General features: G+C 40.3%; 1 pseudogene; it reads left to right on the top strand.

Annotated features, from left to right (window-relative positions):
- Nucleotides 1–1,666: 1,666 nt before the first annotated feature.
- LOC135964506 (SIN3-HDAC complex-associated factor-like) lies at nt 1,667–19,474 on the top strand (annotated as a pseudogene).
- Nucleotides 19,475–20,018: the final 544 nt, after the last annotated feature.

Genomic DNA, 20,018 nt, shown 5'->3' with positions numbered 1-20,018 from the left:
ATCTCTTGAATCTGGAAGACTCTTGTGACTTGCTTTGACCAAGAGAATGTGGCAGAGGTGACACTAGGTGACTTTCAAGCCTAAGCCTCAATAGCCTCTACTCCCACTACCTTGGAAAGCTTCCCTGATACTCCATCCTGATCTAGAAGATGAGAGACCAAATGGAGCGGAGATGAGTTGTTCCAGTGAGACCCTACAGATCAGCCAGCCAACAGCCAGCAGCAACCACTAGATCTGGGAATGAGTCATCCTAGACCATCCAGCCCCAGGTGAGTTTCCAGTGAAATCACACTGTTCATCTACCTTCGCAGCTTCTTTTTTCCTCATTCAGTATTATGTTTTTAAGATGTATCTGTAAATAAAGAGATCCACTTCAGTAATTTTTAACTACCCAGTAGAATCCCATTATGTTGCATATTCATTCCCCTACAAAAGGGATGGCCATCCTTGCATATGTGCACATTTATGAGTTTCTTAAGATACATACCAAGAAATGGAAGTGCTGAGTCCGAGAGGATGCTCATTATTCAACTGTATTAGGTGTTGCCAAATTCTTCTCCAAAGTGGTTCTTTCAGTTTACCCACCCACCAGCAAAGGATGAAAGTTTCTTTTTCCATACATCTTCCCTAACACTTTGTGTAATTAGACTTTCATTTTCCCAATCTTACAGGAATAAAATCATTCTCACTGTTATTCTAATTTTCTTATTCCAGATTGTTGTGAGGTTGAGAATACTTTTATAAATGTATTAGCCATTAGGGATTCCTCTTCATGTCATGCCTCTTCATGTCATTTGTCTATTTTTCTATTAGATTTTTTTGCTTTGCCTTTTCTATTTTTAGTCATTCTCTGTGGATCCTAGGAATATGGATTACAAATTTCTTCTCCTGATCAGTGGATTTTCTTTCTTTGCACTTTATGATGTCCTTTGTTGAAGACATTTAAATTTTAATATAGCCTAATTTATTCTTTTTGCCATTATAGTCAAATCTTTTTTCTTTTTGCATGCACAAAATTTACTAAAGGCATTTTGTTTTTTGTTTATAGTCGAATCTTTTCTGTTTTGGTCTACCTGAAGTTAAAGATTTTCTCTATTTTCTCCTACATGGTTTAGAGTTTGCTTTTCACATTTAAGTATTTAATCCATTTACAGTTTCCTTTTGTGTAGGATATAAGGATCTGGTTTTATAGATCCACTTACAACCAATGTTTCAACACTATTATTGACTCATCCTTTTCCATTCATTTCGATGTCTCGTCTGTCATATTTCAAGTGTCCACTTATAAGTAAGTGGACAAATGACCTGTGCTTAGGTCATTTGTCTTAGAAACTGTGTGTCAATATCAAAACTGTTCCAATAACCATAGCTTTACAGCAAGTCTTGATACTTGATAGAGCAAGTTCTCCTCCATTTCCTCCCTCTTGTTTATTTTTAGTCTTTTATTCTTTAATAGGATTTATAATCAGCTTGTCAAGTTTGAAACCTGTACTAGTTTCCTAGAATGGCTGCAACAAAGCGTCACAAACTGGGTGGCTTAAAAATTACAGAAATTTGGCTAGACAAGGCAGTTGAGGAGGAGGGGGTGCTTGAGGCGGGGCTGGCCCAGTGTGCACTCCTCACCTGGGGGACGTTATGGCTCGTGGAACAGCTGCTTTTGGAAGACTATTGCCCGGAAGAAAAGATGTTTGATTTTCATAAGCCAAAGATGTACCAGCATATAGGGGGCTGCTGTATCTGCAGAGCTAAGTCCTCCAGTTCTTGATTCACTGACAGTAAATGCTATGAAAAGGACTTCCAGAGCCGTTTTGGATTATGAGACCTGTTCAGGAGACATCTGCAATGCCTATGTCCTGCTTGTAAAATGACGGAAGAAGGTGCCAGCAGGATTAAAAAAAAAAAACAAAAAAACAAACAAACAAACAAAAAAAACTAGAGTCATGTGGTAGTTACAAGGCCTGGACCCAGTATAAAGCGTGCATTGAAACCAAAGAAAGTGAAAACTCTATCTGGAAACAGGATAAAAAGCATCCAGATCAGTAAACTGCAGAAGAAATTTGAACGTCCTAATTCTGATGCTCACAACACCACCTCAAATGCGTCCGCAGCTCAATCTCCTTGTAACAGTAACCAGTTAGATGACAGCTCAGATAGAGAGGTGGTTTCTGGTTCTGACAGAATGCCCGTTTTTTTCCGTTTTAGAGCTCACATACTGGAAAAGACAGAAGAGACGCTGTGAGGTCATCTAGAAAGACTGTTTTGGGGAAGTCCTCATCTACACACATCTCTTCAAGCCTTGCTGCAGTCAAAAGAAAGAAGCTGGGCCAGGCACTGTGTCTCATGCCCGTAATTCCAGCACTTTGAGTGGCCAAGGTGGGCAGATTGCCTAAGGTCAGGAGTTCGAGACCAGCCTGATCAACATGGTGAAACTCCGTCTCTTCTAAAAATACAAAAATTAGCCGGGCGTAGTGGTGCACCTGTAATCCTAGCTACTCAAGAGGCTGAGGCAGGAGAATCACTTGAACCCGGGAGGCAGAGGTTGCAGTGAGCTGAGATTATGCCACCTCACTCACTCCAGCCTGGGTGACAGAGTGAGACCCTGTCTCCAAAAAAAAGGAAAAAAGAGAAAAGCATCTGCTGAGAAGCCAGAAGCCAGAGGAGCAGAGGCCAGAGCCTCTGCCCATCCCCACTCAGGAGTGGAGACTGAGGTTTTCATGTAAAAGGGGAACAAAAAAAAAAAAATCTAAATTTTGAAAAGACCACAAAGCAACAAACTGACCGTCCTATTTTTAACTTGGATACCTGCTATTCTGCCAAAAGACAACGTCTAGAATAGTTTTCAATGGGTTGATTTTCCCTCAGTCCCACCAACTTTGAAGCCAGTGTCTAGCTCACTAAAAAAAGAGTTGTATATAATATTTACGACGCTGACTATTTCATAGGAAAGCTGAATGCTGCTGTAAAGTACTCTTTCACTCTTTTTTTTTTTTAATCCCCTTCTAATGAATGAAACTAGGGGAGTTTCAGGGGACAAAGATGGAATTTGTTTATGATAAACTGTAGTTTTTAATCTTTCTGTATTGAGAACCAGTGGTTGGGGCATTTTTTAAGATGGCTGACTACACTTGTTTTCCCTTAGGATAATAAATTTGTCATAACTCAGTAACATGGACTTGCCCCTAGAGGTAGCTGTTTATAATTTTGAAATATTAAGGTCTTGCCTCGGTTCTGATGATTCAACCTGTACTACTGATTATCAAGCAGGACAGACTGAGCTTTCTGTTGCAAATACCTTGGAGGAGAAAGTAATTTCTCAATATATAGACAGGTAACTTGATGCTATACGTTGCATCCTGTGCTATCTCCCTTCATATTAACATTTGATAAAGATTTTAGTGTACGTGAAACTTCTAAAGCAGAATCAAAGCTTCTCTTGGGGAAATGGCAAGACAGGTGAGACCCTGCAGGAATAGGGCCAAAGCATTATCACATGGTAGAGAACACACCCTATTAAAAATGTTAAACTATCCGAAAAATACAATGTGCAAGTCTTCAGGATGGCACAAAACAAAGGTTAATGCTACCTGGGGCACATTTCTTAGAGGGCTTGCTGAGTTTGTAAATAATCGACTTTTGCTTGTGTTACATGACTTTGATGACTTCATTGAAAGTCTGCACAATTCAGTTTCAGGTCTGGATTACTTCAGTTGGCCCTTGTGAAGGCTTTTATCTGTGTAGAGTGAGTGTTTGACTTGTTCCAGCCTATTAGGTTTTTATTTTCTTTCTCTCTGTATTAAAAGCAAATTTTACTAAAAGAAAAGAGGTTTGTGTTCATGTTAAGTGGGTTGGTTTTGGTTTCGCTCCTTTTATTCAGGCTTTCTGAACATTGAGATAACCTGAACTTAGAGCTCTTCAATCCTAAAAGCCTCAAGAAAAGCCTCTCACTCGAACCCAAACCAAAGCACTCTTACTGCCTCTTTTCTGAATGTTCAGGAAAAAGTATCACCAGTTCAGTCTTTTCATAATGAGGGAGAAGCACTTGCCTGCCTTGTAGTAACAAGACTCAGTGCTTATTTTTTAAACTCCATTTTAAATATTGGATAGTATAACAATAAGTAGTGAGCCACCTTTTATGGGCACCCTGTAGTTTTATAGTTCTGAATCTAAACATTCTATAATTCCTTCTTTTGGGAAAACCTTACATGCTACAAGCCACCATATGCACAGACTATACAGTGAGCTGGGTCGGCTCTCCCCTAGTCTTTGAGGCAAATTACAAAAGTCCAGCCATTATCATCCTCCTGAGTTATTTTGAAAATTTTTTTTGTATATGTTGGCTGCAGTATTAGTGGTAGAATATACTATACTATGGATCATCTCTACTCCTGTATTTATTTGTTTATTACTAGACCTCAGCCACAGTCTTCTTCTTCCCCTTCCACCTCTCTTCGCCTGTGGGATGTACTATATGCAGTCATGCACTTTGTATTAATATATTAGAAATCTACAGACCTATATTGTACTTTTTATACTGTTGGCTACTTATAATCAAAACTTTTACTAGGGAATTGAATAAGTCTAGTCTTATTATAAACTTTTTTTAAAATACAGAAATTCGTTCTTTCACACTTCTGGAGGCCAGAAGTCCGAAAGGGTGTATCAGCAGGTTGGTTCCTTCTGGGGACCGGGAGCAGGGAATCTGTTCCATGCTTCTCCCTGAGCTTCTGGTGGTTTCTAGCAGTGGTTGGCGTTCTTTGGCTTGTAACTGTATCACTCCAATCTCTGTGTCCATCCTCACACAGCCAACATCACCCAGCCTTCTTCCTTGTGTGTGTCTCTGTGTCTTCATGTGGCCTTCCTATAAAGATTAGGGTGAGATCTAATATGACCTCATCTTAATTACATCTGTGAAGACTCGATGTCCAAATAGGGTCACATTCACAGATCCTGGGAGCTAGGACTTTACCTTCTCTGTTAGGAATATGCCATACAACCCTCAATAAAACCTTTGATTGCAATTACATTGCATTTGGGTGCCAATCAAAACCACAAGGGATACCACCTTACTCCTGCAAGAATGGCCATAATAAAAAAATAATAGATGTTGGTGTGGATGTGGTGAAAAGGGAACACTTCTACACTGCTGGTGGGAATGTAAACTAGTACAATCACTATGGAAAACAGTGTGGAGATTCCTTAAAGAACTAAAAGTAGAACTGCCATTTGATCCAGTAATCCCACTCCTGGGTATCTACCCAGAGGACGAGAAGTCATTATATGAAAACATTTCATTGCACACCCATGTTTATAGCAGCACAATTCACAATCGCAAAAATGTGGAGCAAACCCAAATGCCCATCAATCAACGAGTGGATAAAGAAACTGTGATATATATATATAAGATATATATAATATATATATATAAGATATATATATATGATGAAATACTACTCAGCCATAAAAAGGAATGAATTAATGGTATTCACAGACACCTGGATGAGCTTGGAGACTATTATTCCAAGTGAAGTAACTCAGGAATGGAAAACCAAACATTGTATGTTCTCACTCATAAGTGGGAGCTAAGCTACGAGGATGCAAAGGCGTAAGAATGATAAAATGGACTTTGGGGACTTGGGGGGAAAGGATGGGAAGCAGGTGAGGGATAAAAGACTACAAATTGGGTTCAGTGTATACTGCTCGGGTGATACGTGGACCAAAATCTCATAAATCACCACTAAAGAACTTATGTAGCCAAATACCACCTAGTCTCAAAAACCTATGGAAATAAAAACACAAGATAAAATAAAAAGGAAATTACATTGTATTTGGGGATTTGTTTAGGGGAGGATTGTCATTTTTACTTAATTTACTTGCATTTAACTTATTTCCTTCCAGAATATTTTATCCTTTTCTTCATAAGATTTTTAAACATCTTTTGTTCAATTTATTCCCAGGTACCTTATTGTTTTTTGTTATGCTTCAAAATGGTATCTTTTTTCAAGTTGCATTTTTCTACTTCTGTGTTGCTGGTGTACAGAATGCTGTGTTTTTGGGGGCAATTGACAAAACATTCAATAATTATTATTCTTTCTAACAGTTTGTGGGAGTCACTGGAATGTTTTGTGTATAGTCGTACTGTCTGCATTGACAATTTTATTTTTTCCTTTCCAGTCTATATTCCCTTTACTTATACTCCTTATCTCATTAAGTTGGTAGGACCTTCAGTAAAATGATGAATAAAAGTAGCAACTGGGGATATCCTTGACTTGTTTCCAATTATACAGAAATATTTTTAGTACTTGGCCATTCATTATGAGGTTTACTTTGACATTTTGTTTAAAATATTTTATCAAATTACTTTTTATTCATAATTGGGAAAAAACTATTTTGATTTTGTGTTTGCTTTCATCATGTATGATATCAACTTTTATACCAAAGGTTTGATCAGAATCTATAAAAATAATTGTATGTTCTTTTGTCTTTTCCATATGCTACTATGGTCAATTTCACTGGAGAATCTTTTAATGTTAAACAATTCCAACACTCCTGTGATAAATCATATTTAGTTATGTTTTTCACTCCTTTTATCTTATATATTATATCCTTGATTACAAAGTTATGATCACATTTTTAAATATGGTGTTCCATATCAAGGAAAATGGAAATAGTCACACATAAATATTTTTATATATGTGTCTATTTCTCCTCAGTTAGGGAGCAGAAGTATTTCTGCTTTTATCCTTGGCACCAATGTGTCAAGGATTGAACAAAAAGGCAGAGGCAGAAGGAATCTGCTGTACTTTTATCTGCATAAATATCTGCTATCAGATCCCACAAGTGAAGCCCTGAGGTGTCCTGTTGAGGTGTTAGTGGATGACAGAAGTTGTCTCCACGTGTACGCAGGGGCACAGGGATAGAGGGTGTCCCCCAAGAGCTGCACCATCAGCTCACCTGGTACCAGTCACAGTTGGAGCCATATAAGATCTCCAAACACCACTTTCTTCCTAGATGTCGGTGTTTAGGGTTGTTAATGTCTGAAAGGCCAAGAGTCATTGGAAATTCTACCAAGAAATAACAGGAGTTCTCTGAAGATCAGAGAAGGGCTGTGGAGTCTAATTAGAAATCCTACCACAAGGGAGACTGGCAAGTCAGCAGTGACTGGGACCTTCAGGAGGGCGTTGGTCCTTCTTGCTTCTGCCCTCTTGCTCTAAAAGACACGTATATTTCTGAAGCTCCCATGGGGAACAGGATCTCCTTGATGATGCATCCATACAACAAGAGTGGTTGCACTTCTTAGAGGTCACGCCAATATACATAACCACCAGTAATGCCTGAACATAATGCCAGAAAAAGCGTTGCCCCATGCAAGAGTTGTGGTGAGGGATTCCCCTGGCTGTCAGAAGACCAAAACTCTCCCTCTCTTTGGTTCTTGATCCACCCTAATTACACTGGACATCACACCTGTGATTATAAAGTAACTGTGGCTGCAATATTTTAAAATTACATATAAACTACCATAATTCACATATGTACAAGTTCTTGTGTACTTGTTAAAAGTTTCAGTTAGCCATAATCCTGCCTTAGATTAACTTCATGGAATATGACGCCACCCATGTAAACAGAATATTTGTTAAAGGGGAGGTAGTCAGTGTAGGGTAGGGAGGTGGCAGCTGGAAGAACACGATGGAAGACTTGGGCTCAAGGTATCAGCTCTGATTCCAACCCCAGACTAGTCACTTAACTTCTGGGACCTTATCCGCCAATATGAAAACCATACTTGATGACTCTTTGAGCTTTTGTGTGCTAGAATTTCTTTTAATAAACCATTTTTATAATCACATCTCCTATATTACTCTGTGTTTCTTTCTTTTGTGAGTGTCTTGCTTTCATCAACAGCTTGAAACACATTGTGGGCAGAGATCCCATACACTCCTTCTTTTATATATTCTTTGTGGTCTAACCAGAGTTTATGATGTGACAGGAGCCAAATAAGGGCTTAGCAGAGTGAATGTGTGAATGAATGACTTTGAATCTCCCTGTGATGGTGAATTTCATGTATTAACTCAACTGGGCCATGGCATGTCCAGATAGGTGGTAAAACATTATTTCTGGGTGTGTCCCTGACAATGTTTATGGAAGAGATTAGCATTTGAATCAATAGACTGAGTTAAGAAGATCCACCCTTACCAATGTGTCAAGGATTGAACAAAAAGGCACAGGCAGAAGGAATTTGCTGTGTCTTTTTGAGCTGGGACATCCATCTTCTCCTGCCCTCCAACATCAACATTGCTGGTTACGTGGACCTTCAGACTCAGAATGGAATTGACCCTATTGGCTCCCCTGACTCTAAGGCCTTTGAGCTTGAATTGGAACAATGCCACTGGTTTTCCTGGGCTGCCAGCTTGTAGACAGATGGCATATCAAGAGACTTCTCAGCCTCCACAATTGCTTGAGCCAGTCCTTCATATAAAGATAGATAGATAGATAGATAGATAGATAGATAGATAGATAGATAATATATAGATAGATTTTTTTTGAGACAGAGTCTCGCTCTGTCACCCAGGTTGGAGTGCAGTGGCACGATCTTGGCTCACTGCAACCTCTGCCTCCTGGATTCAAGCAATTCTCCTGCCTCAGCCTCCCAAGTAACTGAGACTACAGGTACACACCTCCATGTCCAGCTAATTTTTGCATTTTTAGTAGAGACGGGGTTTTGCCATGTTCACCAGGCTGCTCTCCAACTCCTGACCTCAAGTGATCCACCTGCCTTGGCCTTCCAAAGTGCTGGGATTACAGGCATAAGCCACCACAACCGGCCAATATCTATGTGTCTATAAAGATCCTATTGGTTCTGTTTCTCTGGAGAACGCTGACTAATACACTGCCTAACCTCTAGCTCACAGTAGCCAGACAAAAGTAAAATTTTTCTCTGTACTCTCTATAGTCTGGGTAATACTGTATATAAGCTGGACTTTAAGAAAACCACATGAACCAAAAATCTTACAAATGTTGACAGCTGTCAATTATTCTTTGTCTTATAAATGGGGTTCATATCAGTCAGGGGCCCTGCAAGAAGCACTCTCAAAATGGGTAGTGTGAGAGTTTAGTAAAGGAGCTATTTACAAAGGTGTGGGCAACCTGGCAGAGAAGGTGCCAGGGAAAGTAATATCTCAACCTTGTGTTCCTCTGGCCCCCACACTTCAAACCCTCAAGATGCACCATTAAGCCAGAAAGAGTTCTCTCAGTCATAACCCTCCTCCCTCCCAAGTCCCTACTGAAAGGTCAGAAAATATATTTTTGAAAGATCAGAACAATGACGGTGCTGGAAATTTTTTAAAATGAGATTGCATGGTCAGAGAAAGCGAAGCAGGAAAGTCACAAAACAAAATATCAGAAGCAAATGCAACTCCTTCCTAGAGAGTATCAGAGAAGATCCAAGCTTGGGGCAAATAGGAAGAAAAATTGTGAGCCACTGGGAGTGATTATGGGGCACGTAATGAAAGAGAATTAACTATTTTCTTGATTTCAATTGATCCAGAAAGTTCTGAAATTTGGCTCACAGGTTCCTTGTAATATATTTCCCTGTGTTTCCATCAGTGACATATATTTTTCTTGCAATAACTCTATGCCCCTTTGATTGGAAAATCTAGCTCTGGAGCTCTTCCTGGAATAACTGTGCCAGTTAAGCTCTTCCCACCCCCAGCCCCACTTCCATCCCTCTGGGCATCCTGTATGCCCAAGATGTAACTGCACTCTAAAAGCAGTAGGTGGGAGAGACTAATGGAGCATCAGAGTAGCATTGAAAGGGACTCTAGTCTATACCACCTGCTGCAGCAGACATGGAGGAAAAAAGAAAGGAGGATCTCCTTCAAGGAAGGAAACACACAAATGTCCAACACACCAGAGAACAGCCTTCCTCGTTGTGCCTGCATCTCATTCACACTGTGAAGTACATCATGGTTGATCACAACTATCACCCTCAGCAAGAAGCCAGAGAGAAAACAGATGTATGTAACTAAAGAAGAAACCCATCCCAACTATTTATACAAACCAAACAAACGATGACATGCTGTACACACCATTACTTTCTTGTCCTATATTTCAATCTCGTTTTGGAAACTTTCCTGTTATCAGTACATAGAAAAGCTTTCTTATTTTGGGGTTTTTTTTTTAATTTTTACTTTTTTGTTTACATCTGAATATTATTTCATTGTATTGATATATCATAATTTATTTAAACACACTCTTACTGGTAGATAATTTAGGCTGTGTTATCAAACTTTCTGATCCTTGCTAACCTTATAGGTGATAAGTGGTAACCTGGCATAGTTTTATTTTGCATTTATCTTTTTTTTTTTTTTTTTGAGACAGAGTCTCGCTCTGCTGCCCAGGCTGGAGTGCGGTGGCACAATCTTGGCTCACAGGAAGCTCTGGCCTCCTGGGTTCACGCCATTCTCCTGCCTCAGCCTCCCGAGTAGCTGGGACTACAGGCGCCCACCACCTCATCCGGCTAGTTTTTTTGTATATTTAGTAGAGACAGGGTTTCACCGTGTTAACCAGGGTGGTCTCGATCTCCTGACCTTGTGATCCGCCCACCTCGGCCTCCCAAAGTGCTGGGATTACAGGCGTGAGCCACTGCGCCCGGCCTGCATTTACCTTATGATGAGTGAAATTGAACATCTATTAATGTGTTCAAGAACCATTTGTATATTCCTTTCTGTGTGCAGTCCAGTCTGTTAATATCTTTTTTCTATTTGGTTTTGGTCTTTGAGAGAGATCATTTTTTTGTTTACATCAGTTTGATTTACACACATTTGAATATTATTCAAATGACTGACTTGTTTCCAATAAGTAAACTAAATTAAAAATAACTTGATCACTTTGTGTCAAACACAATTGTTCATATACCATACTCTAGCACCACGGTCTTTTATTATTGGTAGGAATTCAACTTCTGAACTCTGGGGCCAAATAGCAATGAAATTAGAACTTCTTAAAGCCCCAAATCCATTATTTCTGAACTAAAATATAATGTAACTAACTTTTTCAAAGTTATCCTCGGTTAAATAAATTAGATTACAAATTAGTCCACTGTTTCAAAATGCAGGGGTTTTTTTAACCCCATAAATTTAGCTTCACAGAAAATACATTGTTAAAGCCAACAAATTTCATAGAGTATTACAACTTTAAAACTAGAAGCTACCTTTAAAGTTATTAATTCTATTGCATCGTTATACAGATATAACAGAAAATTTGAGCAAGTAGCCAGAGTTAATAGAACCTAACCCTCCAGATTCAGCACGGTGATCTTCCTGTGCCACTTTGTTGCTCCTTTCAATCTGCTACTTAAGAGAAATCAGAATTTTCTGTCCTTGGCAGAAAGTTTCTTTTCAAGAGATATGTGAATACGTAGCACCAAACCCTTCAAAGAAAGCCCAGGACAGCTGACCTCAAAGTTTTGCTGTGGGTGCTTCTCCTAACTGGGTCCATTGTTCTCCCAGCCTTGACCTTAAGCTCCTATAAAGGAAAAGAATTCAGCAACGCTGGGGAGACAAATACATATTTTTAAATTTCTCCCCAGTGATAGACAGGACAGAACAAGGCAGCCCAGGCAGGGGTGTGGCTAAGAAAACCTTTCAGAGTTGGACACCTCACTGAATGCTACCATCCAAGGTAAACACCAAGCTTAGTGAAATCTCAAGCAATTGGCTATTTGCCTTTATGTCTGATCCCATGTAAAGGAGGGGTAATATTTGATGAAAAACAAAAGATCTGAGAAAACCACATAATAATCACGTACTGAGACCAGGTACAGGAGCTTAGTTGTTTAGATCCTGAATTAATAAATGATGTGAGATACAAAACCCCAGAGGCAAGAACTCCAGCAAAAGCAGTAGAGGGGATCAGCCATGTAGCCCTTAGAGAGAGCGCTAGGCTAAGTAGGGGTACGTTGGAGGGTGAGGAACCAAGGCCCAAGCTCTCTTCTTTAAGTAGAGAAGGAATAAGTTCATTCCTACATGTCATTCTGGCAGTCTCTGGAAAACAAAGCAAAACAAAACAGGTATTTCTAAAAGAATGAGAGTTACAATAAATGCCTTGATGGGCTTGGCTGAGTTGTGCTGTGAAGGAAGGAGAGTAGCAGAACATCTCAGGTGGATCAGAAGCAAGGCTGTCTTCGCAGTAGTCCAGGAGACATCTGTCTACGTGGTGAGGACTGCCATGTGCAGATGGGCAACTTGTGCACTGCTCAAAGGCACTGTCCTAAGAAATGCAGGGACTGAAATACATCCTGCACATCACTAGTAAAACTGCACAGGAAAAGAATTCCTTTTACAAAGGCACCCACTGGACTGCATCTGCCCAGAGGGAGAAACCTTTTCTAATTCAGGCAAAGGTGTTATGTAGGTTACTGGCAGCTTGGGATCTTATTATAAATGTAGACCCCCAAGGCCTACCCCAGAACTGCTGAATCAGGATCTTCCCATTAGCAATATCCCTGGTGCCTTGTATGCCCATTACAGTTTGAGAAACACTGGCTAAAACACAGGAAAATACATTTCTTTGCAGAAGGGGAAATAGATACAGAAGACAGCACTTTGCTTAGAGAAGAGGTACAGGTTGCACTCAGGCCTCCTGAGTTCCAAGCTTCAACTTTTATTCCATGCTAATAACCTTTCATTACCCTTGGTCTATTTCGTCATCATAGCACATGGACACATGGCCTGAATCCCTCATTGCTTTTAGAGTCCTGAGGCTCCTGGAACCCTCAAGACTTGTAACATATATTTTCAAGATCCCCTAGTTCACTTGTGAATGAGGATCGTTGGATTACAGCTGAGCTAGGACAGTGGAGGTAACCCTGCCCCTGCTCAGAGCTCCAGTCCTTAGATTCTGGCTAAAATTCAGGTCTAGGAGTGTTAGAGAAGACTGGTGTGTGTATGTGTGTGCATGAGGACAAGTGTGTGTGTGTCACAGAGTGCACACAGGCATGAGGAGAGGGTGGGTATGTAGAGCAGATAGAAATATCTTGCATGCAAGCCTTGCTCTTCTTCTGCCTGGCTTTTCATTTGGGGTTTTAGCATTCTTCTAAGAGCCCAAACCACAGCTTAGCTTGTCATACACTCTCGAAGAATCTGTCCCCAAATTTTCTTTGCATTCCTCATTTATGCAAACAGATTGTATATCTAAACTTGGCGTGCCTTTCAACTTAAGTTTTTCCATGATAGTTGATATGATCTCTCTCACTCTCCCCCCTTCTCCTCTCTCAATTTAATTGTGAAACCACCTTCCTAGTCCCTGCTAGATGGTACTCAGCCTATAGGAATAGAGAGGAAGTCTGGAAGCAAAAGTATCAAGGAGAGAATTCACAGTATAAAAGCCTGGTTACAATACATCCTTTTGGAGTAGCAAGCATCACCTCACACTGTAACTAGCAGCTTATCATGGTCAGAGAAAAGCTGCTAAGTTTTTCTCCTTAGTACTATCTACGTCTTTTACTCTGTGTGCCAGCGGTTGGTCTCTCTCTCTCCTCCTCCTCCTCCTCCTCCTCCTCCTCCTTCTCCTCCTCCTCTCCCTCCCTGTCTAAAGTCTCATTCTCCCTCTCCATCGCTCTCCTCACCCTCCCACCAAGGAGGACCTCTTTTATCTTCTCCAAGCTAATTATGATTTTCAAGTTCTCCTTCATGAGTTCCAGTAAAGAGAGAAAGAAGTGGAAAAGTGGAAGGAGGTGTTCACAGCATGAGAGCTTCTTCTCAAACAGGGGCTCCTTCCTCTGCCACCTTCATGCTCAAAGCAGGCTGCCTCCTATCCCCGCGCAGCTCCCTGGGGCTAGGAACCCTCTATGGCTGTGCCCAAAGAGGCTGCACAGTCCTTCCAGCTAATGCAGCTCTAGTCAACTGACCTTTAGTCAGATACCATTAACTTCTGTCCCCGTTCACATTCACCCTTTCTCCTCTCCTCCCCACTTCTAGACTTTTTTCAGGTAGGTGGAAGGATGTTGAAGGAGTTTACACTGGATACTTTTTATTTAAAAAAAAAAAAAAAAAGGCAGAGAAACAGCCATCTCAGACTGTGGGAATAGGTCATGGGGTCAGAAATTTAAGGAAAGTCAAGGTTTTTTCATTGCTATGCTGGAGGAGAAAAGCAAGAATTGATTGAGGAAACAGGAAGGCTGTGTGGTTTTGCAACTTTCTTCCAGCCTGCTTGCACTCACAGAAAAGACAGACTTTAGATTCAGCCATTTTCCCCTCCCTCCTCTCATTCGTTGCAGGCACTTCGCCTTGAGAGTAAGGAGTTTTATGTTGTTTTGTTTTGTTTTCCCAGAAGGACTCTTGGTTCATTACAAATCAAATTATACAGAATGAGAATAAGAAGAAGTTTTTCAATGCAAGGTGCTGAGACTAGCCCAAGCCACCTGTCTCAGTATTTTGGCATGTCACTTCACCTCTCTGGATCTTAATCCCCTTTGACATAAAATTAGGATAATACCATCAATCCAATCTACCACACAGGAAGGTTAAAAGAAGCATGCCAGATAATGTATGTGAAAGAATTTTTTAAAGTATAAAGTTGCTCTAAGAGTAGAAGGTGCTATTGATAGCAAATCACTGTTTTAAGTGCTTTGTGAGAAATAAGTTTGAGTAAGAATTCTTTACCAAAGAGTTACAATACAATCAGAGGGCAAGACATAGAGCAGATGACACAGTGCAGAACAGATGACAGTATCAGGTGGCCTATGGTAAGGGTCAGGATGGTGCAGGCGCAAGTTGGAGGCTAGAAACCTGCCAACTACACAAATGCAGAGTGAAGAGTGATATTGAAGGGATGGGAGCTGTTTCAGATTGCATATGACTCCCAAAAGGATATGTTAGAGACTCAACCCCCAGTACCTCAGAAGGCAACCTTATTTGGAAAATAGGGTCCTGCAGATGTAGTTAAGATAAAAACCCTACTGGATTTGGGCGCGTGTTTAATCCAATGTGATTGCTGTCCAGAAGGGGAAAGAGAGAGACAAGGAAGAGAATGCCAAGCGAAGACATACACGCTGAGAATGACATAGGATAAAAGGAAGAGAGACTTAAACTGTGCACCTGCAAACCAAGAAAGGTAACGGGTAACCAACAAATCACCAGAAGCTAGGAAAAGGCTGCAGGGATCCTCCAATACAGGGTTTGTTGGTTTGTTTTTTGTTTTTTGCTTTGTAATGGAGTCTCACTCTGTTGCCCAGACTGGAGTGCAGTGGCATGATCTCGGCTCACTGCAACCTCCACTTCCCAGGTTCAAGCAATTCTCCTGCCTTAGCCTCCTGATTAGCTGGGACTACAGGTGCATGCCACAACACCCAGCTAATTTTTGTATTTTTAGTAGAAGTTTTACCATGTTGTCCAGGCTGGTCTCAAACTCCTGACCTCAAGTCATCCACCCACCTTGGCCTCCCAAAGTGCTGGGATTGTAGGCGTGAGCCACAGGCCCAGACTCTCATACAGGTTTTAGAGGAGTGTGGACGGCCCTGTGGACACCTTGATTTCTGACTTCTGGCTTCCAGAATGGCAATAGAATACATTTCTGTTGTTTTTAGCCACCCAGTTTGTAATACTCTGTTACAGCAACCACAGGAAACTAACATAAAAGTTGAGCAGGGTCTTGTAAAGCTATGCCATAGTCCCATAGGCACAGCTGAGGAGAGGCAATTATTCATGTCCTGTTATATCACAGGGAGGGGTGAACTTCACCAGTCAAGTTAATCATTTCTCAATATGCTAGAATATATTGGAATAATATCTGTGTTCCCTCTGTCTAAAATCAGCAATTTCTACTTTACTATATAGTAACCAGTATTATTATCATAGCTTTGTTGCTTAATATATTTGGTTTGGCTGCACAAACTCTTTTTTAATTACTTCTCCTTGCCTATTATCTGTTTATTGCCCATGAAGAATCATCCTGACTCTGTTCTCATTTGAAAAAAAAAAAAATCTATGTTTGGCTTTCACGTTTATTGATATTCAGATCTTAGTGGTATATACCCAAATGTCCTAATAATTTTTGACAAGGAGTTCTGAGGAGAGCATTCTGAAATGACCTCGGAAGCAACTCCTAAAGCATTGTGAGCCCTGTTTGATACTCCATAGATTCTGCTTCAAGGAAATCCTGTTCCCTGAAGAAGTTGTTATGGTCTATTGGACCAGTATCATACATTGAGAAAGATCTAAGAGCCATATTTACACATACAGCTGTCATAGATCCAAAGTAGCCATTAGAGATGATTAGGTAAATAGAACAATTTCAAATGTCCCTAAATACATATTTGCAGGATAATAGTCTATTGGAAGAGGTGTTTCTCTTTCAGTAGGCCCAGCTTTTAAAAATGAAACTCTGGTTGAGTTACAAGCCCGCTATATAGCACTGCCCCATCTCTATGTATTGTTGATTAATATATCATGGTTGTATCTGATAATGTCTTAGCAATTCTTGGGCTCTCTAATAATGATGGGGAGCATGTAACATTCCTTCAAGGCAGGGCTCAGGACACAAATCAGTATTCTGGTTTTAGAGCAGAGGCGTCTACTTGGGTGCCCCCAAAGGTAGTAATTGATGTCTGTGTGCTATTTTTATTGTTTCAGAAAGTATCAGAAATTATTCATTTGCACTCAAACCACAACAAGGTCTAATTCAAGGGTCAATTGTGCATTACAAAGTTAAGAGTCTAGAGCCAGACTGTCTGAATTTCAATTCAGCATCACAATTCACCAGGTGTAAAACTTTGTCCAGTTTACTCAACCTCCCTGAACCTCAGTTTCCTTATCAGTAAAATAGGGGTGATAACAGTACCTACTGCATAGGTTGCTTCTGAGGCTCACCTGATTTGATGCAGGGAAGGCACTTAGGGTAGTGCCTGACAGATAGTAAGTTCCCAAGAAATGCTTATTAAGACTTTTTGCTTTTAGCTAAATTTTATGAATTCCAACCAGATATTTTATGCTAGCCAGAAACTCTGCTTTGCAAAGGCATGTGTCTCAAATCAATTCTTATTAATTATTAAATATTATTTATTTATAAGATACCTCATAAAGCCTGATTTATGCAAGGGAAAAAATAGAAGGGGTCATTGGTGGTGACAATGCTGGAGATCATTTTTTCTTCTTTTTTTTTTTTTAAGATTCTCTTGCTTGTTTTTACTGATTCTCATGCTGACACAGTATCTAAACCATGAAAGAATATCCAGAGAATCCAGTCCTGTGAGACACTGTCATCTTTCTTTTTTCTTTTTCAGAGACAGGCTCATGCTCTGTTGCCCGGGCTAGGGTGCAGCGGCACCATCATAGCTCACCGCAACCTCAAACTCCTGGGCTCAATTGATACTCCTCCCTCAGCCTCCCAAGTAGCTAGGAGTACAGGTGTGTGCCACCATACCTGATGATTTTTTATTATTATTATTTTTGTAGAGACAAGTCTCACTATGCTACCCAGGTTGGTCTTGAACTTCTGAGGTCAAGTGACTCCCCTACTAAGGGGGATTGCTAAGCAATTGCTAAGTCTCTGATTCTGTCTCTCTCAATTTCCGTTAAAATGTCCGAGGAGATTCAGAAAAGTATGAAAATGAAAACTGCATGCTGATTGGTACGTTAATACCCAGATTGGGGAGGAATTTCCACAAGATAAAGTGGTTGGAGCAGACATGAAGGAAAAAACTACCCAACATGATACAGAACTTAAAATGTAAAGCACCAAAATTGAAATCCACTCAGGAAGAAGTAAATAGCAGAATGAATACTACAGACATAGTCATCACCATTCAAGTCTCATTTTAGGGGTCACCTCCTCTAAAAAGCGTTCCTGTAACCCCTCAAGCTGACCCAGGTGCCTCTTTGCCTGTTGTTTGAGTTCTCAGTGCAGCCTCTGTGTTCTTCTACCATATCAACCACACATCATATTGATATTAGCAGTTTCTAGATCTAAGTCTAAATCTAAATTGTATGGACCATGTACTGGTTCTGTTTGCATCTCCTGAAACTGGCAGAATGGCTGGTCCACTACAGGTGATCCATTGAACCATTCTGTTATGGTCTAGCTTCTTCAGAGAGGTCGTTTACTGAATTATCCAGTGTTTTGTCAAAAGCCAGGTATACTCTCTGCTGCACTTTCCTGAACTATGAATTTTGTAGTCCATCAAAAGAAAGGAATTTGGTTATTCATTTATTTACCCATTTTATCAGTATCTTCTGAGTTTCTACCATGTGACAGACATTACACATATATTCAGCCTGATATGACTTATGTCTTTGGTCATAAGCTGATGCCTAGTATGGATAATTCCTTTTTTAGGTTCTTAGGAATAATTCCTCTAATAATTTATTCAGAGCCTAGTACTTTAGAACCTTTCTAAGTTCAACATCAACTTCATTGGTCTATAATGGGATCAACATATCTTCTTCATTGTTTCAAAATCTAGAACCACAGCTATCTATCTCTAAACTTCTGATACCACTCTCATTGTCTATGATCCTTCAACTATCACCAGCAACAAGAGCTGGACACTTTCAGCCACAAGTTTTCTACGTGGCACATGACGTCATCTTTTAGGCTAGAAGATCTGCAGTCATTAAGAGAAGGTATCTCATATTTCCTCCTCTTCTTTAATTTTAATTCCTATTAAGGTTTATGTAGGAAGATCATTGTCCCTGACAAAGATAGAAGGATAGAAGGTAGGAGACACTGGACAATCTTGCTTTCCTTGTTAACCTGTCTTTGGTAACCTATCGAAGGGAGGTCGTCAATACCAAAGTTTATTTATTTTTATTTATTTACTCATTTATTTATTTTTGAGACGGAGTGACCTTGTTTTGAGACCTTGACCTTGTTGCCCAGGCTGGAGTGCACTTGTGTCATCTCGGCTCACTGCAACCTCTGCCTCCAAGGTTCAAGCGATTCTCCTGCCTCAGACTCCCTGGTAGCTGGGATTACGGGTGCCTGCCACTACGTCCAGCTAATTTTTTGTGTTTTCAGTAGAGACGGCATTTCACTATGTTGGCTACACTGGTCTCGAACTTATGACCTCAGGTGATCCACCCACCTCAGCCTCCCAAATTGCTGGGATTACAGTCATGAGCCACCACGCCCAGCTGATACCAAAGTTTAAATCTGCCCAAATTGAAGATTAACTGCTATAGGAATTGGCTTTCTACCAAAAATAATCAGAATACTGGACCAAACACGTGAAACAACTGTTTCAGATATTGCACAACTGTTTTCAGACACTGGACAACCATTTTCAGATACTGGACAACCATTTTCCGATACTGGACAACCGTTTTTAGATATGGGACAATTGCTTTCAGATATTAGACAACTGTTTTCAGATATTAGACAACTGTTTTCAGATATTAGACAACTGCTTTCAGATATTGGACAACCGTTTTTTAGATATTGGACAACCATTTTCAGATGTCAGAATGGTGAAGATGTCAGATGTTAGAATAGTGCCCTGCGGGTATTCAGAGGTTTCTACTTGAGCCTATGGCTGCTCCCTTAGTTGCACACATGTGGAGTAAAACTCCATGAGGCTGCAGAAGGAACCACCAGAAAGCAGCAGCAGATGAAACAACTTCCAGAACTTCCTAGCTTTTATGAAAAGCCAGGAACATTTCATGTTTTGACCAGACAGGGCAGACAGGGAGGAGAGACCTCATACTATGTAGGCATTGGCAGTGATGTACTGGGGCAGGTTTGTCCCTGTTTGAGACAGCTGATTGCTAAGCTTTCAGGAATTTTGAGAGTTGTTTGATGTCACATTGGTAGATGGAGACTGGCCATGATAGAAAATCAGCAAATGTTACAAATAGATTTTTATTTTTTCCCAGAGAACCAGTTGTTAAACATTTACCAGCACACCACTAGGTACTGGGTAGTCTTTAGAAGAATCATGCTTTAGTAGTAAGGATAAATTAATCCTAGAACAAAAGCTACACTGAACCCACACCCTAAAAAAAGCCCAAAAGCAAGCCTCAAAAGGGTCAAAC

This window comes from Macaca fascicularis, chromosome 8 (genome assembly GCF_037993035.2).
Source record: "Macaca fascicularis isolate 582-1 chromosome 8, T2T-MFA8v1.1".
NCBI classification, from domain to species: Eukaryota; Metazoa; Chordata; class Mammalia; order Primates; family Cercopithecidae; genus Macaca; species Macaca fascicularis.
This window is presented reverse-complemented; position numbering and strand designations above follow the sequence as displayed.